The 25,715-nt window shown below is 38.5% G+C and overlaps 1 protein-coding gene across 3 annotated transcripts in view; it reads left to right on the top strand.

The window, feature by feature from the left end:
- The first annotated feature begins 767 nt into the window (after positions 1-767).
- Positions 768-25,715, top strand: part of Cntn4 (contactin 4) — a 998,986-nt gene continuing 974,038 nt past the window's right edge. For 2 of the 3 annotated variants that reach the window (XM_075983304.1, XM_075983301.1), the window contains exon 1: positions 768-1,001. The gene's annotated coding sequence lies outside the window, so the exon portion shown is untranslated. The remainder of the gene's footprint in view (positions 1,002-25,715) is intronic. The other variant, XM_075983302.1, reaches the window with a different exon arrangement.

Here is a 25,715-nt window from a genome sequence, read left to right as displayed (position 1 = left end):
GCCTCAGATTTCCTTCTCTGTGTCTATAGCTACCTAGAGATTTGGAATTGGGGTGAAGGGAACCATTTCGGCAAGGAAACAGTAGAGTCCCGTGGAATGACCACAGCACTGTCATTATCCACTGCATCTGCTTTGGAATAACGACGCTTTTTATATGACTCCACACATCGCAAATGATTCGCGTCCCTATTTTATAGCAAATATTTTCTCCACTCCGCACCCATGCTCCTTCCAACTTGAAAGTGCTTTGCACCCTTAAGACACCAGATCCCTTACACTGTTTGACCAACGTCCTGGCTTAAGAACAAACAAGTAACACCACCTTCAAAGCCACCTCCTTCCACGTCCCAAGTTCAGTACCACCTACCACCTCTCACCCCAAACCCATGCGCAGCAATTCTCAGCCCAGACGTCTTAGCCCTTGGCCAGGCCACCTTAAAGATCCTCCGGATTCCAAGTGTGCAGGAAGCCAGACACAGGTCCGGCTTCCTTGTTCCCCAATACTCAGGTGGCAAAGGGAGATGCCATCCTCTTCATGTACCCTTGCACAAACACACCCTTTGTGTCCCTCTACAGGAACCAGACAGAGCCAGTCCTGTCTGGCAATGCTCTCTTTACAGCGTCCATCATAGGGACTCCGGGTCGCCTCCCCAGAGCAAGACAGTGCAGGAACTGCGCCCAGGGGCGCTCAGCCTCTGGTGGAGCACTGAGCATGCCCAGCTCCGCTGAGCGCGGGCCCCCGCCCTCCCCTAGCCTCGCCCCCTCCCGGCTAGTCTTCCCCTGGCGGCTGCAACCAAACCTGCTGCTGACTGAACTCCGGTGTGCCGGGTTTTGAGAGCTGCCACGAGCGCGAGGAGGGAGGGGGCGCACGGTAGACACAGAGCACTAGGTTCATAACCAGGATTGGTTGCAAGTAGGGAGCTTTTGCCACTCCGCTGGGACCCTCGGAAGCTAGCGGCATCGCGCGTGGGGTTCTCCTAAGAGCTGCTCTGCTCGCCTCGGTAAGTCCAGCCTGGCTAGGGAGCGCACTGTACCTCAAGCACCCTGGTTCAGGGCTTGGGAGAAAAGAGCATGGTCCTTACGGGCTGGGGAAGGACAGATGAATTAATATCCAGGGTTGTCTCTCCTGCAGGACTAGCCAGGGTCGGTGAGAAGCTGGGAGCACTCCACCTGACAAGTGGCAGTCACTTCGCGGTAACCCTTCTTCTCCTCTATTAGTGTGAAAAGAAGTTTGTTGCGCTACTAGATGGCCACGAAACAAGGAGCCTAAAGCAGAAAATGCATCCAGAAACCTTAAAATAAGCGCCTCTAGCTGGGTCACGCGATTACCCTCTCTGTGCGCCCTAGCTCCGGGTACGCATTCTTTCTTGGGGTTTCTTTCTACTGTGGGTGCCCGTGTTCCCATACCCGCGCAGTGCAACCTACAGTATGAGCAGGTGAACTTGGACTGGAATTTGAAGGGACTTGGACACCGGGGCGTTGGAGACTGGGACAAGATAGAGAGAGCCCCTTTAAAAGGCTCAGTTTTGGAGCGCCCACAGAGTGCCAGGCTCCCGGCAAAGCAGTGGTTGCTCCGTGGTGAACCAGGTCTCTGCTGTTGTGGAAGATATAAGATTTCCCCAGTGTTGGTCTTGGGAGCGTGTAAAGGCAGCATGGATTTTTCAGCAACTTCTGAGGAGGGTGTGTGTGTGTGTGTGTGTGTGTGTGTGTGTGTGTGTGTGTTCAATTTCTTTGCGGAAGGCACCATCTCCAAGCCGCAGCGAAATGGGCACCAGGCTCCCCGCAGATGCCAACCCTTTTGCTCGCAAACATATTCCTTGATTCCTGCTCATTACCTCTCTCTAGTTCGTATATTTTACTAAAACTGAAAGGTGTGGGTTAGATGAACATAGGAGAGTTAGGGCGCCTGAGTCTTTTGAACCAAGCAGAACCTGATGCACGAATGTCTTTTGCAGCACAGTGCAGCTCCTGAGAGGGAGCTGCTTAGTGCATTAGGAAGATAAGGTGTAAGTTGTGGGGACCGGGGGCTGTAGGTTCTGATGGAAAAGATTTACGGAGGTTGTGACCAGGCTAATAAGTGTGACTGATAATCTTGGGCGTTTGGCATGCGCGGAAGAAGGCGCACTAGATCTTAGGGGAACATTACAGGTCTGTTTGTAAGGCAGGTCCTTTGAGCCCCACTCGCTGAACTTTTTCTAGTTTCCTACAGGAATCAACATGGGGGCGAGACTTGTTTTTCAGAAGAAAGGTTTTTTTTTTTCTTTTTAATTGCGTGGGTATTTCCAGTAATTTACAATGATGGGAGTTGAGTGTTTCAAGGAACAAACACAACAGAACTGATTCGTTTGGACACCTACATAGAATAATTTGGAATGCGCTTTTCTGTTTTTTTGCAGTTTGAGGTTTATGGTTCATGTTCCTTAGCACGGTAAGAGCACAAGCAGTTGGTGTAGTCCTTCGGTGCGAGGTGGGGGAGAGACCCTACAGTAGCATTCCAGCCTGGCCCTAGAGCAGGTTTGTTGTCTGGCTAGATTCAGGGCAAATGCAGACTTCAACATAAATTAGTTCTTGGTACCCTCATCTAGTTTTCATTCAGGGAAGTTTAGTTATCTCCCAAATGGTTGTAGGCAGTAGAAAACATAGCTAAGGATCAAAATCCAAGTTCACTAAGGTGACCTACTTCACTTATGCTACTTTATAAAAATTCTACTCACCCCGTTTCCTTCACATAAACCAAAAGAAAATATTGGCTTGGATTGACTTTACCGGACTGTCCTGGTGTAAGACATCATAAGGATAAGCCTCCTCATCACTGTTTGGCATTGAACTCACCAGGTTGCTTGCAAGCTCAGAAAGATCTTTTGAATTAGTGGCTATAACTCTAAGAGAAACCACTGGTTATTAAAGCCGCCTATGGAGATTGTAACAAAGGCAGATCTGTTATCTGTAGCCTGTAAATCCACCTATAGTTTTCCTGGGATGAGAACTTTCGAGTCAGTTGGGAGGCAGTTAAGACCCTCCTTCCTTAGTCACTGCATACGTGCACAACTAAGTGTGCTTAGACAACAATCCTATCAAATGAGGCTGGTTTTGTTTTTGTTTTGCTCCTTTTTAATCATCTATTTTACCAACATCTTCATGTTCAGAAGTATGTCTTTGTACTTTTCTCCTCTAAGCCTTAAGTCTTTTGATGGCAAATTATTTTAAAAGGTCTGCAGGATAACTGTTATCTGGTAAGTAGGTTTTAAAAAATCAAAATAGCCTAATTAGGTCTGTCATCTGAAACCACCCCTTCATAATCATGATTTATCCAACTTCCTGATTCTCCAACTTTATCTGATAATGGTTTCAATGTGTTTTAGTTTTCTTTGTTATATTCAAATCAGATGCAATATGCACTAGGTGTAACCTATTGTTTTATCAGAAAAAAATAAAATTTGTTGTGAACTTGCTCTTAGAGGTGAACCTATTTCATGTGATTTCATATATTCATAAAACAGTATTCTGAGTTTTTCAAAGATTCCCATATTTAGCACCTGAACTGTTGTCTTTTCCTTTTTCTTTATCTATTTTTTCCATTCAGTTTCTTTTATTTTTCTACAAGAAGAAAATTTGACCACTAACTTACTAAAATCCATTTGTAATTTGAGGACGTTTGCTAAGGTAGTATGGTAAAATAAAGAGTGCAAGAAAGCAGCAATGTGGCACAGTCAGTTGTCATATTTTTTGTATTCTGCTGAATTGTTTGTATTACTGAGACCTCACTCCTGGCAGCTTGGGAATTTCTGTTACCATTCCTTATTTATTCACGTCTTTCATTCATTACCTGTGGCATAGTAGCCAGGCACAAAAGTGCTGGGAATCTGTCTCCTCTTAGCTCTTTTATTGTCAGGAGGCAAGTGAATGGGATGAGCTCTAAGAAGCCGTGCCTGGGAGGAGTCAACCTAATTCTGGATGCAAACATAGAGGTGAAAATGAATAGTTTTAGTGAAGAAACCTACCGGAGATCAGGAGTGAACAAGGGAAAAAGCAAGACCAGTGTCCACACTGCAGTGCTGGGTGCGGGGTGGAAAGGTCTTTGACCTTGAAGCAGATTCACACCTGGTTCCATATCTGCTCCTGAGAGTCACTGAGTTCATATGGGTGGAAAAGATTAATTTCATCCTTCTGTGAGCCTGAGTTTCTTCAGCCTTAAAGGTGGAACAATATCCATTTTTCAAGTATCATGATAGGGGTGAAACATGCGGAGATAAGGAAAGAACGTGACTGTAGTAGATTGTCTAGCTTAATGTCTCTAATAAATGTGTCAGAAAAAGCATATTGCTTCATCTGTAAAATACATTTCTAATTCGTGTCATGTGCAAATATGGATGATTTTGGCAGCAATTCTGAAAGGTGTGAGTCAGAGACCACCTTTCATGCATTCTGTGGTGAGACTGCTTATTCCCATGGAATTTTTTAGCAGACCCAGGGTGTTAATTGCCCAGGCTGGCAGGTGGTGCAGATCACTTTTGCCTAGGTACAGTGGGTAACTCAGACCCATGTGTGTGGAAGCTATGTGCTTGAAAGAGGCTGGAAGTTGTGGTCTACCTAGAGATCTGGTAAGGAAATCCATGGAGAATGAGCAGCCAGGATTCTCTGACATGTGGTCATCGAAAATTTTATCTGTTTCACAAGTGTTACTTCCCCTTCTTCCCCTAATTCCTTGGATTTTTAGGCAGGGGGAGATATTTTTCTAAGCACTTTGTCCTCCTCCATAGCCATTCTTGGGTCTATTGTACAAATGAGCAAATGTTGGCAGAGATGAACTAAAACATTTTACATCAGACTTAGTGATGCTGTTAGGATTTGAACCATAGTCTGAGATTAGAACTAATCTGTTTGATTTTCAAGTACTTTCTGTATTTTATAGTACTTTCTGGTTTGAGTTTTTGGTACTTTCTTAAGCCATGGGACACTTTTTCCTTTTGCCTCTGTGCATATCAATTCAATTAAAATTTTCCGAAGAATGACAAAGAACACAGTGTAAAGCATATAGAGTGGAGTTTGGTATATAGATTTATCCAGAATCCAGAGATCGTAAAGATTCCCTCCCACTCACGACAGTGTCCTTTCATTTTAAATAAATCGCTTGCACCTGTTATCCTAAGAACACCAGCCTGTTCCTTAAACTCTGATTCTAGAAGCCCTGTACTAAATCTGTACTAACCTGTACTAATTTTCAGACAGAAATATTTAGGAGATATGTTTCTTTTCATTTCTCAGCAGATATCTTTTTTTTTCTGATAGATTTACAGCTAAAGAAAAAAATATCTTCACCGCCATCACTTTAGTCAGAGTGGTTATTTTTGTTTTTATTTTTATCTATTCCACCCAATAAGGAGAGACCCTTCTCTCATTCACTCAGATTTGTAAAATTTACCTTTTAAGACTTTTGGTGCCTGGTTTCAGGGACTTGTCCCAGTAGCCTTACTGTCCTCTCAAAGAAATGTATCTTTCAGGCTGCCATCCTGTCATTTTAGCTTGTTAACTCTCGAGGACAGAGATAGTTGCATAGGACATGGGTGTTTCCCCTCTATAAACATTTCAGTGGCAGGGGAAAAAAAGGCGGGTAGTCAAGAGAAAGATGCAAGAGGGTTCCTTCTACAGGATAGTCTGTGATAATCTTTTTCTCTTTTAATTAGTATTCAACTGTGGATTTTCACAGTTAATGATAATCTCACCTCTCAGTCACCCTTTCTCCTGTTGCCTGTATTTATTTATTCCTGAGTATCTTTCTATCAGATGACCTCAGAAATCTGCCTCCATTAAATATCTAACTTCTTCCTTCACTGTTTCTCATTTCCATATCATATATGTGTAAGGGCAGTGCTTTGTGCTTGTATTAAAAACATGACCTAGTGCATTTTTTGTTTTTTAGAATTTATCTGTGTTCAGGGTCAGAGGAGATTGTGCCATGGCAGCTATGCCGTCAGTTCTGTCTTTTCATGATGAGGTCCGGGGTTATCGACTTGGCAGCAAGTCTCTTTAACCAATGAGATATCTTGCTTGCCCTCTTGTGCTTGTTAGACAATTGTTCTGCCATCCAGCTACATGTCCAGCTTATATGTACATGTATGTTTTCAAGTTATTTTTGCGTTTTAATGAAGTTGAAGGAATAAAACAACTTATTTAATCAAAATCACTATCATGTCAGATGTCCAATAAGCCATGTTCCACAAGTCCTTGAGACAAACAGGACCTGATGTCATGGTAATCATAAATCATCAGTGACATCCCTCATCTCGGATAGTCCAGTGTTCTCTTCCTAGTTCCTCACTGCCTGGCATTCCTCGGGGGAATTGAGTACATTCTTACAGGTTTTTCCTCCTCTAAGTCCATAGATTCCTGTCCTTTCAACAATGTTGTATTGTGTGAGAAGAGAAATTCTCCAGAAAAGGTTCCAGAGATTGCTACAGACCAAGCCTGACAATGGTTATGAAGATGCCTGTCTATATGTTCATTGGGCTGACCTGGGTCACTTTGCTGTAAAGGGAGCTGAGAAGAAGGTCTCATTGATTGCCTCAGGAGAAAGGGGCACAGATTTCAGAAAAAAACCCATGTCAATTTCACAGGCTTCCAGTGAGTTCCAGTGGCATTAGCACAACTTTCCACATTTCCCCCTTCAGATATGGAAAAGAGGGAATGTATTTGTCTTATGAACGAACATACATCTCCCTTTCACTTCGTGTTTTATTATTATTATCTTGCTCTTATTGTATAATGTTAATTGAAACTATTGGAACTCTTGGGGTGAAGAGGTCACTCAGGGATTAAGACCTCTTCATGCTCTTGTAGAGGTGCAGAGTTTGCTTCCTAGCACCCTGAGACATCTCACAGCCCCTTGTAACTCCAGTTTTATGGTAGTTATTTCCTCTCACCTCAACAGACACCTTTATACTCATACATACACCAACACACAGAAACACAAACATACATAAGAACACTGATTTTTACCTTTTTATACTGTATTGTTTCCCTACAGCAAGGAGATTGTCTTGTAAGAATCACTGTGGATCAGAGAGAAATTTCCCTGCTTCCTAAGACTTCCACCAGGACTTCATACCAACACCTGACATAATCCTTACAGACACGAGATTGAATTTACCTGGAACACTGAGTTTCCATTGTTGTAGCTTCTTTGCCATCAGAAAAGGAACCTTTGTCTTCTCAGGAATCACCACATGTTATTCAGAATGAAGCCTTCATTAGGGTAGCTTGAGCTTGCAGGGGAAAACCCTTCTTCTCTCCTTTAGCATTTTGTTCCAAGATGCCTCAAATGAGAAGTCCTGGTGATTTTGTGACTCTTTTTATTCATAAACTGCTTTTGACTTGAGCTGGTATGAGCTGAGCTGGATTTGTTTTTTTCTTTTCTAATTCGACTCAGTTATGATTTATGACATCAATGTGGGGAGAAGAGCAATGACTTCTAGATAAGGATGGGATCATTCTTGTTTCTTTGTGTTGGGTTAGCTTTTTCATCCTCTGAACTCTTGATGTGTTATTTTTGTTGTGGGTTTAACAGCAGTTCCACTGGATTGTAATAAATCGTAGTTCCAGCCAAGGACCATTTGGCACCCCCCCCTACCCAGGCATGTGTATTTGTCACTGCACCATAAACCGGAAGCTCTCATAGTTCTCAAAGCTCATTTCTCAATACAAAGCAATGATGGAGATATGCTAAGATCCACTTCCACAGCCACTCTCTGTCTCCATTAATGAGGTATTCCCCCTTTCTTAGCTACATCCCCTGCCTGTCTTCTATCCCTCTCAGTTCTACCACCTCAGCTTGTCTTTACCCATTGAAGAAGCTGCCTTGTGATCCTCCCATCCCTTTGTTTACATTGCCTTTCTCCTACTTCCCTGCTGTGTTTAATACAGTTTACACAATGCCCTACTCCACCGTCACTCTACACAGCCCCTTTTCAGTACCACCCAGGTCCACTGAAAATCCCAGCATCAGACTTGTTTGTGTGCTACTATGGGTGAGCACCCGACTAATTTTCTCCATGACTCGGGGATCCGAGGATGCAATGCATTCTCTTTTAACACTAGCAAAGCCCTGGGAACCTAGGACTAGTTTGCTGCCCTGCCCACTGCTTTACAACACTCCACATTTCACAAGCACTCAGAACCGTGTGAATTCTTTGGGACAATGGGTAATGTTAGGAATATTTCCTAAACGAGCTCTCTGATGATGCAAAAAATCCCAATCAAGCCAAACCAAAACAAGCCAAATTAAAAAATATCCAGGTTTAATGGAAGACCTGTGCTCTTGGTGGCCCCAGGAGAAACCAGGAAGCCACGGGAACACGACACCCAGGAGGAAGAAAGGGAGACCACATGTTCTTCTTGTGGGGGATCACTTAAGTACCCTGGGGAGTGGTCCTGACCCCACCCCCAGGGAGGGGTCAGGACCTGGCCTACTGGGATTTGAAGTCCAGACCAGGCCTGGGAGCTGGGATAGATGTCAGGGACTGGGTCCTGGGCTCCCAACCTAACAGGTAATAGCTTGAAATCAGAATTTTTACCAGTTTCAAATCCATTGTGTCCTAGCTATGTGACTGTGACAAAATTAACTACCCTCTGGAGGTTAAAGCTTCATCATGTATACAATAATAGAAAATAGATTTTGTAGAGTTCATCAAAGTTTTACAAATTATGAATTTGAGATAAAGTCAGGACATTGCGTGAGAAGGGTTGGAAGGAAGAAAAAGAAGGTAAAATGATGTGTTAATACTTTAATTTCAAAATAAAACTATTTAAACTTAAAAAATGATTTAAGGGCCAGGCAGTGGTGGCGCACGCCTTTAATCCCAGCACTCGGGAGGCAGAGGCAGGCGGATCTCTGTGAGTTCGAGGCCAGCCTGGTCTGCAAGAGCTAGTTCCAGGACAGGAACCAAAAGCTTTGGAGAAACCCTGTCTTGAAAAATCAAAAGAAAAAAAAATGATTTAAGCATTGCATCCATCAACATTAGTAGACCATGAATAGGTTGAAGGCAAGGTGGTACCTTAGTTTCCTTTGTTATTTTCAGTAACAAAATTAAGTAAAAATATGAATCTGAAAAACAAAAATTTAACCAGTTACTTCAATGACATAGTACCTACAGATAAAAGAGGTTTATGGAAATGATTTGTAGTACTTCATTCAAAGTACAAATAGCACCATGAATAAATTAAACTAAAATTAAAATAGCCTGCTTTGTTGTTGATCATTGGCAGTCGTTTTTAAGTGTCTCTTATCTAAAATATTCACAGACACTGCTTCCAGAACATGCCCGGAATCACCAATATAGTTAAACTAGGAATATATGCTAATAGAATATTAGCTATGGTTTAAACCCTTTCTATTAAGTGGTTCAAATGAGACAGTAAGACTGGTTTAAAATGTCTGTGATAGATATTTCATTTTACTACTTTTAAAGCAAGGTTGACTATGGGGTTGGTCCATTTTAGACAAGGTTTAATTTTTTTTCACTGCTACACCTGTTTTTTTCATTGTTTGGAAATAGAAATTATTTGCTATGTTTAGAAAATAAAGGTCTGCTTTAGGTCATAACCTTTAAATGCCCATTTTCCTCAAAATTAAACAAACGTCTAGTGTTTTTTGAGGAGGAAAATTTGGTTTACAAAAAAATGGGAGATAGAATAACAGAATCATTGAGGATAATAATGATATTGAAGATTATTTAAAAAATACCCAATATTTATTCCTATAAAAAATGGGCTGAGTTTTTACACAGAGCTTATAGGCTGGAAAGATAGCTCTGTGTTTTAAGAGCACTTGCTTCTCTTTCAGAGGATTTTGGTTCAGTTACTAGGACTCATATGACAGTTTAAAATCATCTGTTTATCAACTGCAATTCCAGGAAATACGATGCCCTCTTCTGGCCCTGTGAGTACACATAAACTAAAAATAGCTTTTTTTTTTTTTTAAAGAAATTAAGTAAGAGAATGCATGCAAAATGTAAGATTTCCCTTGTTTACCACTGTGAACTTCCTTCTCTACCACTGGGATCAGTCTTTGTATAGAGAAACTCTGGGTCCTTCACAGTCATGTTGGTGGAAATGTTCAGTATTCTTGTCTCCATTTGTTTTCACATTTGTCACAAACATTTGCAGAAAGGGCAGGTGTTTCACGTGTTCTTATAATATAATAGGTCCTGCCTGAATGAGAAGGATGTCAAACAAGAACATATGATTTATTTAACAAGCCGTATTCTTTCAGGCTTGATGCTAGGCTCGCTGCTGTCATTATGTGTTGTTTGTATCTGTATTGTCATCTGTATTATGATGACTATTCAACTCTGCAATGTAAATAAGAGGACTCTCTTGTTAGGGTCACATGGGATTACCTGTTAGCTATTTATTGTAGTCTCTGCAGATTCCCTAGTTAACTCAGAAATCTGGCTTTCTTTTTGCTGTAATTATAGGTGGATGATATGTATAGAGAGATAACAGCAACTTAAGTTGCACATCTAACTCCTGGTAAAGATTAAAATACAAACTTGGTTGTCAGCCATTCTCATCAAGCATTCTGCAATGCAAATAAGTGATTTTAAATAGGGCCTGGCTTTAATCTAACAATGTACCTTTGAAAATTGATAAATAAAGAATTATTCCTTTCCTGCATAAGCAGATGAATAACTAAATAAGCACTTGTATTTTGCTTTTTTTTTTGGTTTTTGTTGTTTTGTTTTGTTTATTACAGGGGATTGAAATCAAGACCCTTATATCATGCTATGTAAAAGTTCAACCCCGGAGTCAGTTCCATGTTTCTGTTTGAACTTTTTATTTTGAGACAGGATCTCACTAAGTCGCTCAGGCTAAACTTGATTTCATTTTGTAGCCTTAACACAGAATCTCCAAATAGTATCCGTCTAGCTCAGATTTTTAAGTGGTTGAGAATATAGGCCTACCCCACCAGACCCATCTATAATTAACTTCTTCAAAAACATTTCTGTTTATTAATATTGTGTATGTATATGTATTACAGGCTCTGGGTGTGTGTGAGTGTGCCAAGGCACATATGTGGAGGTCAAAAACATCTCTGTGAATTTGTTTTTCCCTTTAAATGTTACATGTTCTGGGTAGCATAACTTCTATTCCCAGGCCAGCTCCTTAAGCACAGTCATCTAAGTGTCTTTCATAGTTTTCCTCTTGATAATACAAGATAGAAATTGGCTACTACAAGAAGCCTGAATTATACTGGTAGTTTGAATCCGTGCCCTTCTTCTTGACAGCTGGATAGTATCAGACATGTAGTAACCTCTCTTATGGTGTTATTTTCTTATCTTCATATTTATATTTAATTTAACATTAATCATAATACAATGTAAAAATTATATGGAATGTGCATGTGCTTGTTTTGGGGCATAGCACAGTCAATCACATGCTTGGTTAAGATTCAAGTTTGGATTTCCAGCACCAATGGAAAAAAACTGAACACAGGGTGAGGTATACTTATAGCTTTAGAACTGGGGAGGAGTCGGTAGCAGTGTCCCTGAGTTTTATCAGCTATTCTAGCCAATTGATGAGCTCTGCTTTCAGTGAGCTACTAACGATGTCTCAACAAATCACACAGAGAGCAACTGAGTAAGGTACTTGATATTAACCCGTCTTCCACATGTAGGGACACATATATAAACATATACCTGCATAGTGGCCATGACATGCATTGTAAACAGTAGAGATTCATTAACCTGGCATCTACTTTTGTAGTACACACACAGAGGATGTTCTGTATTGATGGTCTATGTATTTGTTGATAGACTAAGTAGTTCTCCCATTATGTCACCCATTTCTGCAGTACTGTGGCACTGGACTGAGAAAGAAGATCCCATTGTGTGTAACTGGGGCTATACTGTTGATCTCTGTCTGTTTTCTCTTGCCTATCAAATTCATAAACATGGTTCTTTGCGTTGGTGAATTAGTCTTTTCTATTGTCTGCCTCTTGCTGCTATCAAACAAGAAAAAGCACGTATAAGAGTTGTTCAAACAGCTTCCATAGTAATCAGTAGGAAGTTCTGAGTAAGGCTCTTGGGAACTTTTGCAAGAAAATAATAGTATTAATGTTTCACATCAATTTTTTTTTGCATTCTTGGTTTCTTTCTTTTCTACTTACTGAGTTGAGATAAGATAAGGCAGTAGGAGGTCACATGTATACTAGAAATAGAAGATAACCTGCTTGATGATACATACTTGTGATATATTTTGCACCATGACTATAATATACATTAAAGCTATATTTATTTTCATTTGATGCGTATGAGTGTGTATGAGTGCATGTATGTGTAACAGATTCCCTTTCAGGTGGTTGTGTACAGTAGTATGAGTCCTTTGCACTAGCAGTTAGGGCTCTTAACCTCTAAGCCATAAGACTCCTGTTTTGTTTTTTGGAGAGTTTCTGCTGTCTTAAACACATTGAAGTAAACTCATTGGAAGGCCTGACTTTGAATATAGCATGCCTTCTGCTTTAAAAATATATTTTTTAAAAGTATTTTTTCATATCATCTCAAAGTTTTACATGTTACTCAAATCCAACTTGAAGTGTCTAGGGTTCTTTTTTTTCTTTTCTTTCCGTTTTTCACTTGGATGGTCAGGATTTCAGACACTACAGTAATTTCCTAGATTTTGCAGAGTTGATTGTAATGTTATACATATACAATGTATAACATGAAGTCACTGAGTATTCACAGCTTCATTAGCTCTACTCAATTTCTCTACTCGTTGCAATTTATAAATGTTTATAAGTACATTGTGGTTTATATTGTGTGTTATAACTGAAAGGAACATTGTTCTTAAGTCATTACTTTTATTCAAAGCACAGTAACTTCCAATTTTCTATATTAACATTCACAAATACTAGTGAATTTTTTTGTAACATCACTTCTTAATTCAGTATATTTAACTTGCCTCCTTAGAAATAATGAATCCTTATTTTAGGTTGGGATTGAACTTGTATAAATGGAAAATATTGTTTTCTGTGATGTAAAGATATGGCTGCAGGCAAACATGGAGACACATAATCGTGTCTATATCTCCTGTGTATTTATTGAATAAGCCAATTAGGGTGAGTGAGATGGCTCAGTGAGTGAAAGCACTCACTGCCAATGCTGCCAATCTAAGTTGGATCCCAGGTCACACATGGTGAAAAAAAAAAGAACTTACTGCATGATGTTTGAGTTTTGACATGGCACTAATACACACACAGACACACACACACACGCACACACACACACACAAGCAACAAGAGACCCTTTTAACAACTCTTCATATCATTTTCCTACCATGTATAAAGGAGATATATTTGAAAGGTTACAGAAACTAAAGTTAGTTTGTTATCTGCAACAGGACCCGATGCAAGTGACATGATTTGAACATCTCTTACGGATATTATGATCTTATTCTTTTGATGCACTTATACACACCATGTCTGTGTTGTGGTTGAACTATGTGAATATCATGATTTATAGACCTTAAATTCCATTATTTTAAAATAGAGAAGTGATTTATGGTTGCTCACTGTCCTTACCCGTTGCACAGGCAGTGCAAACTCCCATCTTTGTCTGGAGACACATTCAGAACGCATCTCCAAAATGTGTTGTTTTATGGCTATTACAGCAAGCCACTGTATCAGAACCTAGATGAGATTAGCACTATTGGAGGCTTCATTTTGGAGAAATGGTTTTGGCTATGGTCAAGAATCTTATTTATTATAAAAGATGAATTATTTCCTGGGCTCTCATCTGTATTCTTTCTGCTTCAGCTATAGCCCATCCTGCCAACCTACAGAAGAAAGGCTGACATGTGACGAAGGAGAAACATAAAAATGTTTCAAGTTGCTCTCAGTCAAGTGTGATTGAAATTTTACAATAGATGTATACTTTCTTTTATTTGTAATGCTGACAGTACTGGGAAATGACTTTCTACATTTTTTTTCCTGGAGCAAAGCAGTTGCTTTATGGATGCTTTGAATTTCAGAATTTAGTAAGTATAAGAAAAATGGCTGGTTCATTATTAATGTACATACAGCAAATGAGTTTTACATATCTGAAGACAACAATATTATAGCCTATGTATTTTTATGGCCTTTGAAGAATGAAACATTTTTAGTAAGATTGTATTGATGTTTGTATGTAAATTGAGCAATTATTTTATGGAATTCAAGAATAGATTTATCACAATTGTTTATAGTTTATAATTTAACCACCTTTCTTGGTTGTCTTAATTACTTTTATATATTTCTATTTTTCTAAAGCATACAATGAGAATTTATTTACCATTTCCCATTCTGCTTCAAATATTTACTCTTGCTGTCTGCCATGATAAGTCACACCACAATCTTAATTACTTGACAGACCTATAGGCAGTTTTTATATCATGTAGAATCTAAGCTATGGCTTTGTTACAGAAATTGCCCTGACTACTGACTTCTGATTATCCATGCCCCAGTGCTTGTGGTCTATATTATTCCCAAGATGCTTCATTTATTACTGTTTTTAAGTCTCAGCACTTAGAAAATCCTAAAATGTACATTCTCAATGGAAAGAAAGTACAAAACCCAGCCAATTTTGCTTCTGCAGACTTTGACATTTTGGAAAGTTCTGTAGCGATAATTTACCAGTAATAAATTTTCTTATCCCCTCCCTAAGCTGTGAATTACTAGTTTAGGTAGCTTACGGAGATATAATATATAATATAATGAATTGCCCACCAATAATGAAAATTTGAGCTTCTGTTGGTCATTTGTCTTACATATCCTGCATCTTCTTGACTAAGAACAAAGTTTTCACAAAGAGAGTCAACTGTGTAATTCAGAAGAGAAGCTTACTCATATAAGAAGTTTGCCTGTTGTCTTGGTGGCATTGTAGTCGATAAATGGATGTTTGCTGGAAGTTTGTGAGTAGGGATAAACTGTTTTCCCCTCTAGATCCATGATGTTAAAATCTTCATTTATTGCCAAAGGGTGGTGGTGCACACCTTGGGAGGCAGAGGCAGGCAGATCACTGAGAGTTCTAGAAATCCTATCTAGAAAAAAATAAAAAAAAAAACTTCATCTATACACAATAAAGTTTCCATAGGCATAAATATGTATCATATTATTAAGTGACTTGTTTCCTGCTAGTAGGATTAAATAATGTCAAGATCATGTTCAGCATACTTAATTGTATAGCTAACCTAAAATTATATAATCAACAATAAGTATCATTGAGCTTTGCCAAAGGATATACAAAGATACACTTTGTCATGTATGTAATTTTCAAATATATGACTACATGGTGGCATATGCCTCTTTAAAGGTAGAGGCTGAAGCATTCATTGCAAATTCAACTCTAGTGTAGGCTACATAGTGAGACTCTGTCTCAAAATTGCAGACAGAGCGTGGCATAAATGGAATAAACAGTACTTTGGAAATGTGAACTCTTTGGAAGGAAGCTTTGTCATTCACTGGGAGCATGTTCTCATAACTTTCTGTGTCAAGTCCTTGGTGGTGGAGTATATCAAGCCAGTTCAAACCATTTATCCTTGAGCTGAAGTTCAGGAACTCTGAGTACTTCACCTACCATCTTATCCATCAGTGTGATTGATCAGCCTTTAGTGAGTTCCTACATGGCTATTTTTAAGGATAGGCTTCTGGCACATAGCTTGTTCTTTCACGGAGCTCTTCAGCTCTGGGGAAAAGAAAGCCCAGATTGTAGCATGATGTGGGATATAGGACTGTTACCTTGAAATTGTGGAGAAGAATTGATAATGGAGATGAGAGAAAAGGTTGGAGTTTTTATTCGCAGTTTGTGAGAAGCACTTATGTAAGGACACATAGTAAATATAATGTCTATAGAAGGAAAACTGTATGTGTGGACAGGAGGAAAAGTATGAATGGACCTTCGGATTTTGAGGGATGTTATCAAAATCTTTTATCACATTATTTCATCTACTGAGATATGAAATCTGCCCTTAGCATTGACCATAGGACACACAATAACTGTGAGGCACCATAGTAACGTGCAAAGTTAATAATATGGGACAAATCAGGGTATGTGAGTGTATGTGCGGACTGAATAGTGCGTGAAAGGGAGTGCGTGGCTTGGCATCTCTCATCTCTCAGAGCTTTGGGATTTGTGACTAACTGACCTTTGATTAGTTCTTATTACCAATTAGTTAATTATGTAAGATAAAAGCAAACTGGCCACTAAAGTACAATTGCACTTTATACATAAAATATTTATACTTGTTAAATGTATTCATGTATAAATCCAATATGCATAGGGATTAACAAATAAATTGAGGCTTAAATTAGAGAGCTAAGAAACTGAGCAAATAATTAATGTTTTTATATATGTAATGAAAAAGTAAGAATCTCACAAAATTATGAAGTGATTTTATATTGTAAAGAAATATCTTGTGGCAGCATTTTACAAATGCTGTTGTTACATTGAGCGTAGCACCACCACATCACTTTAAGAGATTATAATGGCTGAGGTTCTCATTGTAAAGTAACCAATGACACTTGCTATACTGCTGCTATATATTGCCTAGTTTCTCACCTGATTCTGTTTCTCTCCTTTGACTGAGGCAACTAATAACACTTACTGCCCTTAGACATTCTTAAAGGGCACTAATCCTGTTTGATAACATTTTAAATAGCAGCCCCTGCTATAATAGTGGCCTTATTTTTATACATACACATATATGTATGTATATATGTGCATATCTATGTATGTATATACATAATGTATAATGTATATGCATGATACATATTAATTCTCAAAATCAGGTTGTCCTTTCCAACAATAAATCTCTTTCACTATTTGGACAATAAATTCTGAGCCCACTAGGAGATGAACCAATAGTCTTCTTACTGTTGGTGTTCTTACTGATATCTATCTTTATCATCTATATCTATCTACATATGCAAAGGGAATTTATCAGAGTGACTTACACGCTTTGGCCTAGCTAGTCCAACAGTGGCCGTTCCCAAATGGGAAGTGTGAGAATCCAGTAGCTGTTCAGTCCGACAAGGCTATCTGTCTCAACTGGTTTTAGTATATGTTGGAATCCTGAAGAAATGGGCTCTGATAACAGTGAATCAAGAATGAGGGCAAACAGGCAAAGTACATAACTTTATTTCTTCTTCATAGGTTGATACAGGAAGATGTGGACAGGAATTTTTTTTCCTTTTTCTTTCTTTTTCTTTTTTCAGAGACAGGGTTTCTCTGTGTAACAGCCTTGGCTGTCCTAAAACTCTGTAGACCAGGCTGGCCTTGAGCTCACAGAGATCTGCCTGTGTCTGCCTCCCAAGTGCTGGGATTAAGGCATGGATGACCATCACCTGGCTTCTAAATTCCTTTTTAGAGTTAATTTTATTAAACATTAATTATAAGTAATATACATTTACAACACAATATGTAGTCAAATAAATCAGCACATACACTTATATGCTCCAATCTTCTGTGATCAAGATATATTTATATTCACATAAAGGTTATTGAAATTATGAGACACTTTAAGAATAGATCCAGCATCTATATCAGCATCATTACTTGTAATTCAGTTAGAAAATTAGAAAACAGTTATAGAAAACTATAATGTTATCTAGTTGAGTATTGTCAAGACTTTTATTGACAGAGAAGTGAGAAGAATATTAAACATAAAGCCTGTACAAAAGCAGCAATGAGTGTGTAAAGGAAAGTGCACAGAAATGAAGAACAATCTAGTGTTGGTTCAATATAAACCATTTTGTCAGTTATTGATTTAAGGTGCATTGTGTGACCTCAAATGATCCAGATTCAAGGTGGGGCTTCCTACCTCAAATGACCTGATTAACTAAAAATCCCTCACATGTGTATCCATTCTTTTAGGTGTTTTTTAAATTCCAGATGTAGTGAAGTTAACAAACAAGGATAGCCATTACAGATGCCAAAGGGGTAGAAGTATAACTTAGAATTTTCAGACCCTCAAAATCCTAAACTTAGAAATGTAGAGCTGAAAGCTGTAGGATTTCTCAGTTGCCCATGGTGCTACCCTGGTTTCACTGTCCTGTGGTATCTGCCACTGCAGACTAGATTTTTTTTTATACCATAAGTTCCTTATGACTTTTTTCTTTTCCTTACAAAATTTTCTTTGCATTCCTTCCAGAGTTGAATGGAATGTCTCACAGTTGACCCTGTTTCTTGTCTTATCTTTTGATTCCATACTTTCACACCATAGACACACAGGTTACATTTACAAGTCTGTCATTGATTATCATGTAGTCGCTCCAGAAACATGTAAACTCCGTGTCTCTGGGCAGCCTTTGCTTCCGTTTCAATTATTGCTCACATTGAACTCCCAGGATTCAGCAGAATGGAGGAAAAGTATCTAAAGCCTTGGTGTATAATTGACTCTTGTGGTTTCCAGATGCGGAGGTATGGCTTTATTCCAAAGGAGTTCCAACATCTGACCTTGCAACAGCTTCCACGCTGATTTTTTAAAAGACTTAATTCCCTCTCAAAAAAAAAATGTATATAACCCGCTGTCTTCTGATATTTCTTAAGATTAACCGCTGATAAGTTTTGTGTTTATCTAATACTTACATACTTTTCTGCAAATGTTTTTCACAGATTCTTTTTACCCATTAGAGACATTGTGTGTGTGTATGTGTGCATATGTGTGTGTGTTTGTGTGTGTGCATGCGCATGCATAGCCTGAAAACTTGAAGTCAAGAATCCTAGTATTTTTGCAGTGAGATTTAAATGTTTCTCCAAGGTATTTTACTATACCCTAGTGCACCTGTCACCAAATTTGACTTGTTCCCTGATATTCTAACAGGGCTGGATCACAATCTACCTAGTTAGCCTCTTACAAAACTTGCAGAAGCAACTAATTTTGGAGGGAACATGTTGTTGGACATGAAGCACTATCCTTCTTCTCATCCTGGAAGTAAAAGAAGAAGGCCTGTTTTTAGGACTAGATATAAACTCTTGGGTAATTGCAGCAAACTATGATCCTCAGAAAACCCTGACATCTTTAGGAGAAAATAAAGATTCATAGTCCCACTCCACAGGTACAGGAGCAGAATCCCTGTAGATGAGATTCAGGAAACTACATCTTGAATAAGCTCTGTATGTGATTCTGATGTTCAGCCAGGTCTCATATATGTAGATAGATAGATAGATAGATAGATAGATAGATAGATAGATAGATAGATAGATAGATAGATAGATAGAGACTCTTTTTTTAAACCAGAAACAAGCTTTAGTAATTCTATATTTTAAATGGATATTCTTATATTAGGACTTTTCAGATTCATTGGATGCATTGTGAAATTCATCTCCAGAACTGAACTTTCGAAAGGAGTGCTCTCTTTATATTTCTCACTTAGAAATTCAACATAGACACTGTCTATTAAATGTTAAAGTGTGACTTCCTGCCTTAGTGACACATTAAAATAACCTGATTTACTTAGACCAGGGCAAGGATAGATTCTTGGTGCTGAAGTATTTTATTACTTCTGAGTATTTTGAGTATTAGCGGAATATTTTCTTAAGCACAGTTAGACCTGTGATCCTAGATCTATTGGAATATTCTTTAAACTACTTGGGGAATTTAGTTCTAATGTGTTTCATTCATATCACCCAGTCTGCTTATCATTTCACATCTATCAAGTGACAGTAATAAATATTTGTACATCTCATATAGTTGTCAGAGAGTATCCTGAAGTATCATATTTACCTGAATATATAAAAATTCTACTTCCATTTAAGAAAAATTACCTACATTATTAAAGGCATTCATTAGAAAATAATATAGACATTTATGTTTTATGTCTTACTCTATTTTTTGTTATTGTAAAATGATGAAGACTGTGTACTTTATAAATAAAAATGGCTCAGACCAGGAATGTTATTGAACACTCTCTAGACTTGGGAAGATGAGGCAGGAGGATCACAACTTTGAGGATATTATGTAGTGAAATTTTTCCAAGAACTCAAAGGAAACAAACTTAATCCAAGAGCATGGTGCTAGCACCTGCTGGGTTCAGTGAGGGCCTCATGGGCCATGGCTTCAAAATGATAAAAATGATGGGAAGAAGAGATTTCTGGACAGCCAGAGAATCAGATACTAGGACTAGGATCACCCTAACAGCCTTCTCAAAGACTGCAGCGCACAAAAGCTGTGCTAATTTTTTTATAAAGGTGATACCCATATGACCTTTCACCTCCAGTAGGTTTTTGTTTATTCACATATTTAAAACACCATATTTTTATAAACACTATCATATATGTTTCCCTTCCTCTACTCCTTCTAGATACTCCCCTGCCCCTACACACTCAATGTTCTCTTCTTTCTCTCTTGTAAAACAAACTACATGCAGAAACTTAAAACAGCGAAACAAATACATGAAGTCGTGGAGTTTGGTTTGTGTTGGCTGAATACTTCTGTGTAATGGGCTGCCCTGAAATGTGGTTGATATACTTGTGTTATTTCTTTGAGGAGAATTGACTTTCCCTCTCCCAGTAGCTATCAACTGTGAATAGTTTCTTGGCTAGGGGTGGGAATTTGTGCCTATTTCCCCTTCTCAGAGCTGAGATGTTTTTTTCTGACTTGAGTGTAATAGGAGATTGCTCATTTGTTTCCTGGACACCCAGACCCGAATAATCACAGAGAAACTATAATAATTACTACATTGTTTGGCCAATAGCTTGCACACATTACTAACTAGCTCTTACATATTAAATTAACCCATTTCTATTAATCTGTATATCACCACAAGGCTGTGGCCTATTGGTAAGGTTTTGGTGTCTTTCTCATTTGGCAGCTATATAGTGTCTCCCTGACTCTGCCGCCTTTTCCCTGCATTCAGTTTAGTTTTGCCTGCCTAGCTCTATTCTGTCCTGCCATAGGCCAAAGCAGCTTTTTTATTAATCAGTGATAATGAAACATATTCACAGCATACAGAGAGGAATCCCACATTACTTGAGCTTGTGTAGGTGTTTTGTGTGCTATCACGGTCTCTGAGTTCATGTGTGCATCAGTGTCTGGGAGACACTGTTTCCATGAAGATACCAACAACTTCTGTCTCTTAGAATCTTTCTTCCTTCTCTTCTTCACAGATTACTGAACTTTGAGGGGGAGGGCTATGATAAGACATCCCATTTGAGGATGAATACTCTAAAGTCTTTCACTCTTGTCTCAATGTTCAGTACAGATTTCCATGTTAATGACAATCTACTGCAAGTAGAAGCTTCTTTGTTGATGATTGAGTGATACACTGATCTCTCTGTATAAAAATGCATCATTAGGAGTTGTTGTATTGCTGCTTTCATTTAACAAAGTAACAAAGTAATAGTAGTTTGCTTTTCCTTAGGCCCCATGACCTATCCAGTTTGAGATTCTTGGCCTCATTAACAATATCAGCTATTGGTCCCATCTCATGGAGAAGGCCTTAAATCCAATCAAAAACTGGTTCATTACTCCACTTTTAAAAGGTTCTACCTGTTTTCAACATTATCATACTACAAACACATCTCTGAGCCCATAAAACATTGAAAGATATAATCAGAGCATACTTTAATCAATGAGCATCATTCATTTGAAATAAGTAATATTGGATATTGGGAATAGATTTTGCAAGTTACTAAATGCCCTCATAGAATCAATTCAATTTTTCAGTAATCTTCTAAAGTAGATGTAGTGATGATATCTAGCTCCTGGACAACTGAAAAGCTTCAGACACAGGATCACTCAACCTGAGTCATTCAGGCCAGGGTCCCAGGTATATGTTGTTCTAACATGAAGCTCGTCACCACCTTCTAGAGGAGACAGAAGATTTCTTTTTAATTATCAGTGAATGACTGAACTGCTTATTTTTATGCATTGCTTGCAAAAGTATATTTTATTCCAAGGAAGATGATGCTTTAGAATTATGGGGGTTTGGGTACAAATTCTAAATGCTAGGAAACATTTTGTACATGTAAATTATCACACTCTGATTTTTCATTTGTGTGATTTATCATGAATGCTCAAAATTCAAAGTTTAAGTATGCATACAAATACACATATAATATATTATATATATGAATATCCTTCCAAATACAGCTAAAGTTTTGAGAAATTTTTAAATTTTGAGTCTTATAGATTTGTAGGGTTTTGTTGTCATTTTTGGCCATAAATTTAAACAAAAGGAATGATTTTTGGCTATGGCACTAAAGCACACTGGAGGCAATTTATGTGTTAATCCAAATGAATTCTTATTAGTCATTCAGAATATGATATTTCATTTTTAAAAGTACATGCCTTTGCATTTTATGACATTTAGAAAAAGTTTTCAGTTGCATGCATGTCTTTTTATTTTGCCCAAGAAGACAAACCAAGTAATGTGTAATGATTTCATAGGGATTGGGTGTGATGGTTCATCTTGTATGTTATCTTGGTTAAATCATGGTGTCCAGATATTCAGCCAGATACATGGATAAGGATGAGATTAGCATTCAAGTCATTGGACTTTTCCTAGTGTATATTCATGTGTGAGTGGGGCACATGCAATCAGCAGAGAGATCCTTCAGGCAAAGAATGCGCATCCCTAAGGGACAGATTTTGGCAGCATCCTGCTTCTGCTCACCACCTGCAGTTTAACTCCCTCTTGGATTTGCTGCATGCTCCCTTCCCCTGTAAGCATTATATTTTCCAGACTCTAAAATTTCTGTGAACATATTCGTGCATCCCGCTTGCCTTTTACATGGTGTATGTGAGTAAATAGATTTTAGAGCTCTTATGAATTAGTAGCCTATACATGTAAATTATACACTGTATTTTTTTCTTAAAGGGATTTTACTTGATTACTCAAAATTTACTGCTACATAGCTTTGTATGTGCATAGATTTCCAAATATTTCTGAATTTGACTATATAAACATATGTATTCATGTGTATATGCAAATAAAGATATATATTCTCTTCATTTAGAGAATCTGTCTACTGCACACTATTCATTATTCTCATTACTTAAACAGGTTGTCCATTTGTTTGTAAAATAATTTACTCAGATAACTTTATTCACAGATTTTTTTCATCAGACTTTTACAGAACATTGAGTTACAGATATGATCTTTTTAGCTTAAATTGTTTCTAGCCAATTTTTCTATCTTAAATTATCCCATTTCTCTTTAACTATTTTGTGCCTTTGGGATTTTTACCTTTCTTTATTTTTCATAAATTTCTTTCCTTCTTATTCCATGACTCGCTGTGTGAATCAGTGGCTGGTCCCTGGTATCCTCCTTTCCTTCTCATCTTCTCACTCCTCCCGTTCTTCTCTTGAGCGTAGATTTTTTTTTCCCCTAGTTATTCTCTCTGCCTGGTGGCCCCACTTGTCTCTCTCTCCTGCCTAGCTATTGGCCATTCAGTTCTTTATTGGACCAATGAGGTATTTTAGACAGGCAAAGTAGCACAGCTTTGCACAGGTAAATAAATGCAACATAAACAAAGGCAACACATCTTTGCATAATTAAGCAAGTACTTTACAGCATAAGCAAAAGGAGCATGTCTGAAACTAATATTCCAAAATTTGATGGCACCAAATTCTACGACCTTAATACTAGTGATGTTTATGAAGATGTAAGGTAATTTCATATGTGCTATATGGAAGGCATAAGACAGACATTCAATACAGGAATTGTTTGTTCTTTGAAAACTTGTGATATCATAGCATTCTTTGAGTATCTTTGTCTTCTAGTCTAAATGAAATATTTTAGAGTAATGTCAGTGGAATCCCCTATAGTTCACAGTTAGCCCACAGTTAGCAAATGCTACAGAATGCTAGGACCTACTTATAGAAAGAAGATGTGAACTCCCAGTAGAACAGGCACACTGTCTCAGTGGGTGGACCAACCCCTCGCGGTCCTAACTTCCTTGCTTATCTTCTCCCTCCTTCTGCTCTTCAACTGGACCTTGAAAGCTAAGTCCATTGCTCTGTCTTTATCTCCATTCGTCGACAGATGAAGATTCTATGGTGATATTTGAGATAATCATCAGTGTGATAGTGGGGGAAGGGCAGTTCAGGCACCCTCTCCTCTGCTGCCCAAGGACCTAGCTGGGGACATCTCCATGGACACCTGGAACTGAACAAGCATGTGATCAAACCAGACTCTCTGAATGGGGCTGACAATGGGGGCTGACTGAGAAGTCATTGATAAAAGCCCTGGGTCTTGTTTCTACTGGCTTTTTGGGACCCTAGTCTATTTGGATGTAAAGCTTCCTAGACCTGGATGTTGGGGAGAGGGCCCTGGACTCCCCATAGGGCAGGGTTCCCTGCCCCCTCTTAAGGAGAAAGGGGGGAGGAGGAGGGTGAGTGGGGGAGCTGAGCAGGAGGGGAATGGGAGGAGGAAAGAGTGTAAATTTTTGAGTGGAAAAAAATAGAATCTGATAAAAGAATTAAGCAATTTAAAATTAATAGTTATAATATAAACAGTGTAGAACTCTGAAGGATGGAAAGGGGTTCAGAAAGAGATTCACGTGGGCACAAACAACTGTAGAAGGCATGGTCAAGAAAAGCTTCTTCGTGAATGTGAATTTTCAGACCTCAGACTTGATAGGAAATGACACACACACTAACAAGGCATGAAAATTCAAGAAAATAACTAGAGGAAAGAGGCATGGGCAAGAAAGCAGGGCTCTGCTGCTATGTAGATATGTATCTGTTAAAATACTTCAGTTAGAGAAATACAAGTTATGCATGTTGCTGAATACCTATAATCCCTATGACTTGGAGGCTGAGAAGGAGGTTATCAAGTTCAAATCCTCTCTGTGCTACATAGTAAAACCTACATATCCAGAACAGAGAAAACAAGCATGAATATCTAGTTTCTAGTCTTCCTCTTGCATCTTGGATGTCAGCCTACATTACTCTATGCAAACCTAACTCTTGGCTCCACTCTGTTCAGAGTAGTTAGTCTCTTAGAGGAAAAACCATAATGCTGGATTCTTGCTGATCCTTCTGCATTTGTGTTTACTCGGGCTTCTGTTGCTAAGCATTTTAGTAAATATATACCGCCGCTACTTTTAGATCAAAGGCGATAATTTAGAAAAATATTAGCAAGTCATATAGAATGTCTTTAATTTTCTGCTCAACCTGCAATTACCACATACTGCTAAATACCAGGACCCAAGCTTGGTTTGGTAAGTAAAAAGGAAGTCAGACAATTTATGATCACAGAGTTTAGGATTTGGTAGGGGATAATAAAAAGAGAGTCACCCAATTACTATTTAAAATAAAGATAATTATATAGCCCATAAGGAATCTCAAGGAGCATAGCAGTTTGTAGTGGAGAAGAATGTGGGACTCCTTTACTATTTTTGATGCTATCATCAAGGACAACAATGGATACATAATATGAAATCTGTAAAGAGGGAGTGAAATTTCTTCTTCATAAAAGAATGCACTTTTAAGCAGTCATGGTGATCGGTGACTGTGACCTCAGCATTCAGGAGGATAAGGGAGGAAGACTGTAAGCCAGACTATGCCACAGAGGGAATTTAAATCCCATATAAGTTGCATCATGAGACTGTATATTTTGCATTTTTAGCTTTATAGTTATCTCTAAGTTATCACAGCTTGCAGATAAATGTATTCAAGACAGTGTCCTCACTTTGGAGTTCCTGTGTTAATACCTTAGTGTTTAGCAGAAATTCATGCATTGA

This window comes from Microtus pennsylvanicus, chromosome 8 (genome assembly GCF_037038515.1).
Source record: "Microtus pennsylvanicus isolate mMicPen1 chromosome 8, mMicPen1.hap1, whole genome shotgun sequence".
Lineage (NCBI taxonomy): Eukaryota > Metazoa > Chordata > Mammalia > Rodentia > Cricetidae > Microtus > Microtus pennsylvanicus.
This window is presented reverse-complemented; position numbering and strand designations above follow the sequence as displayed.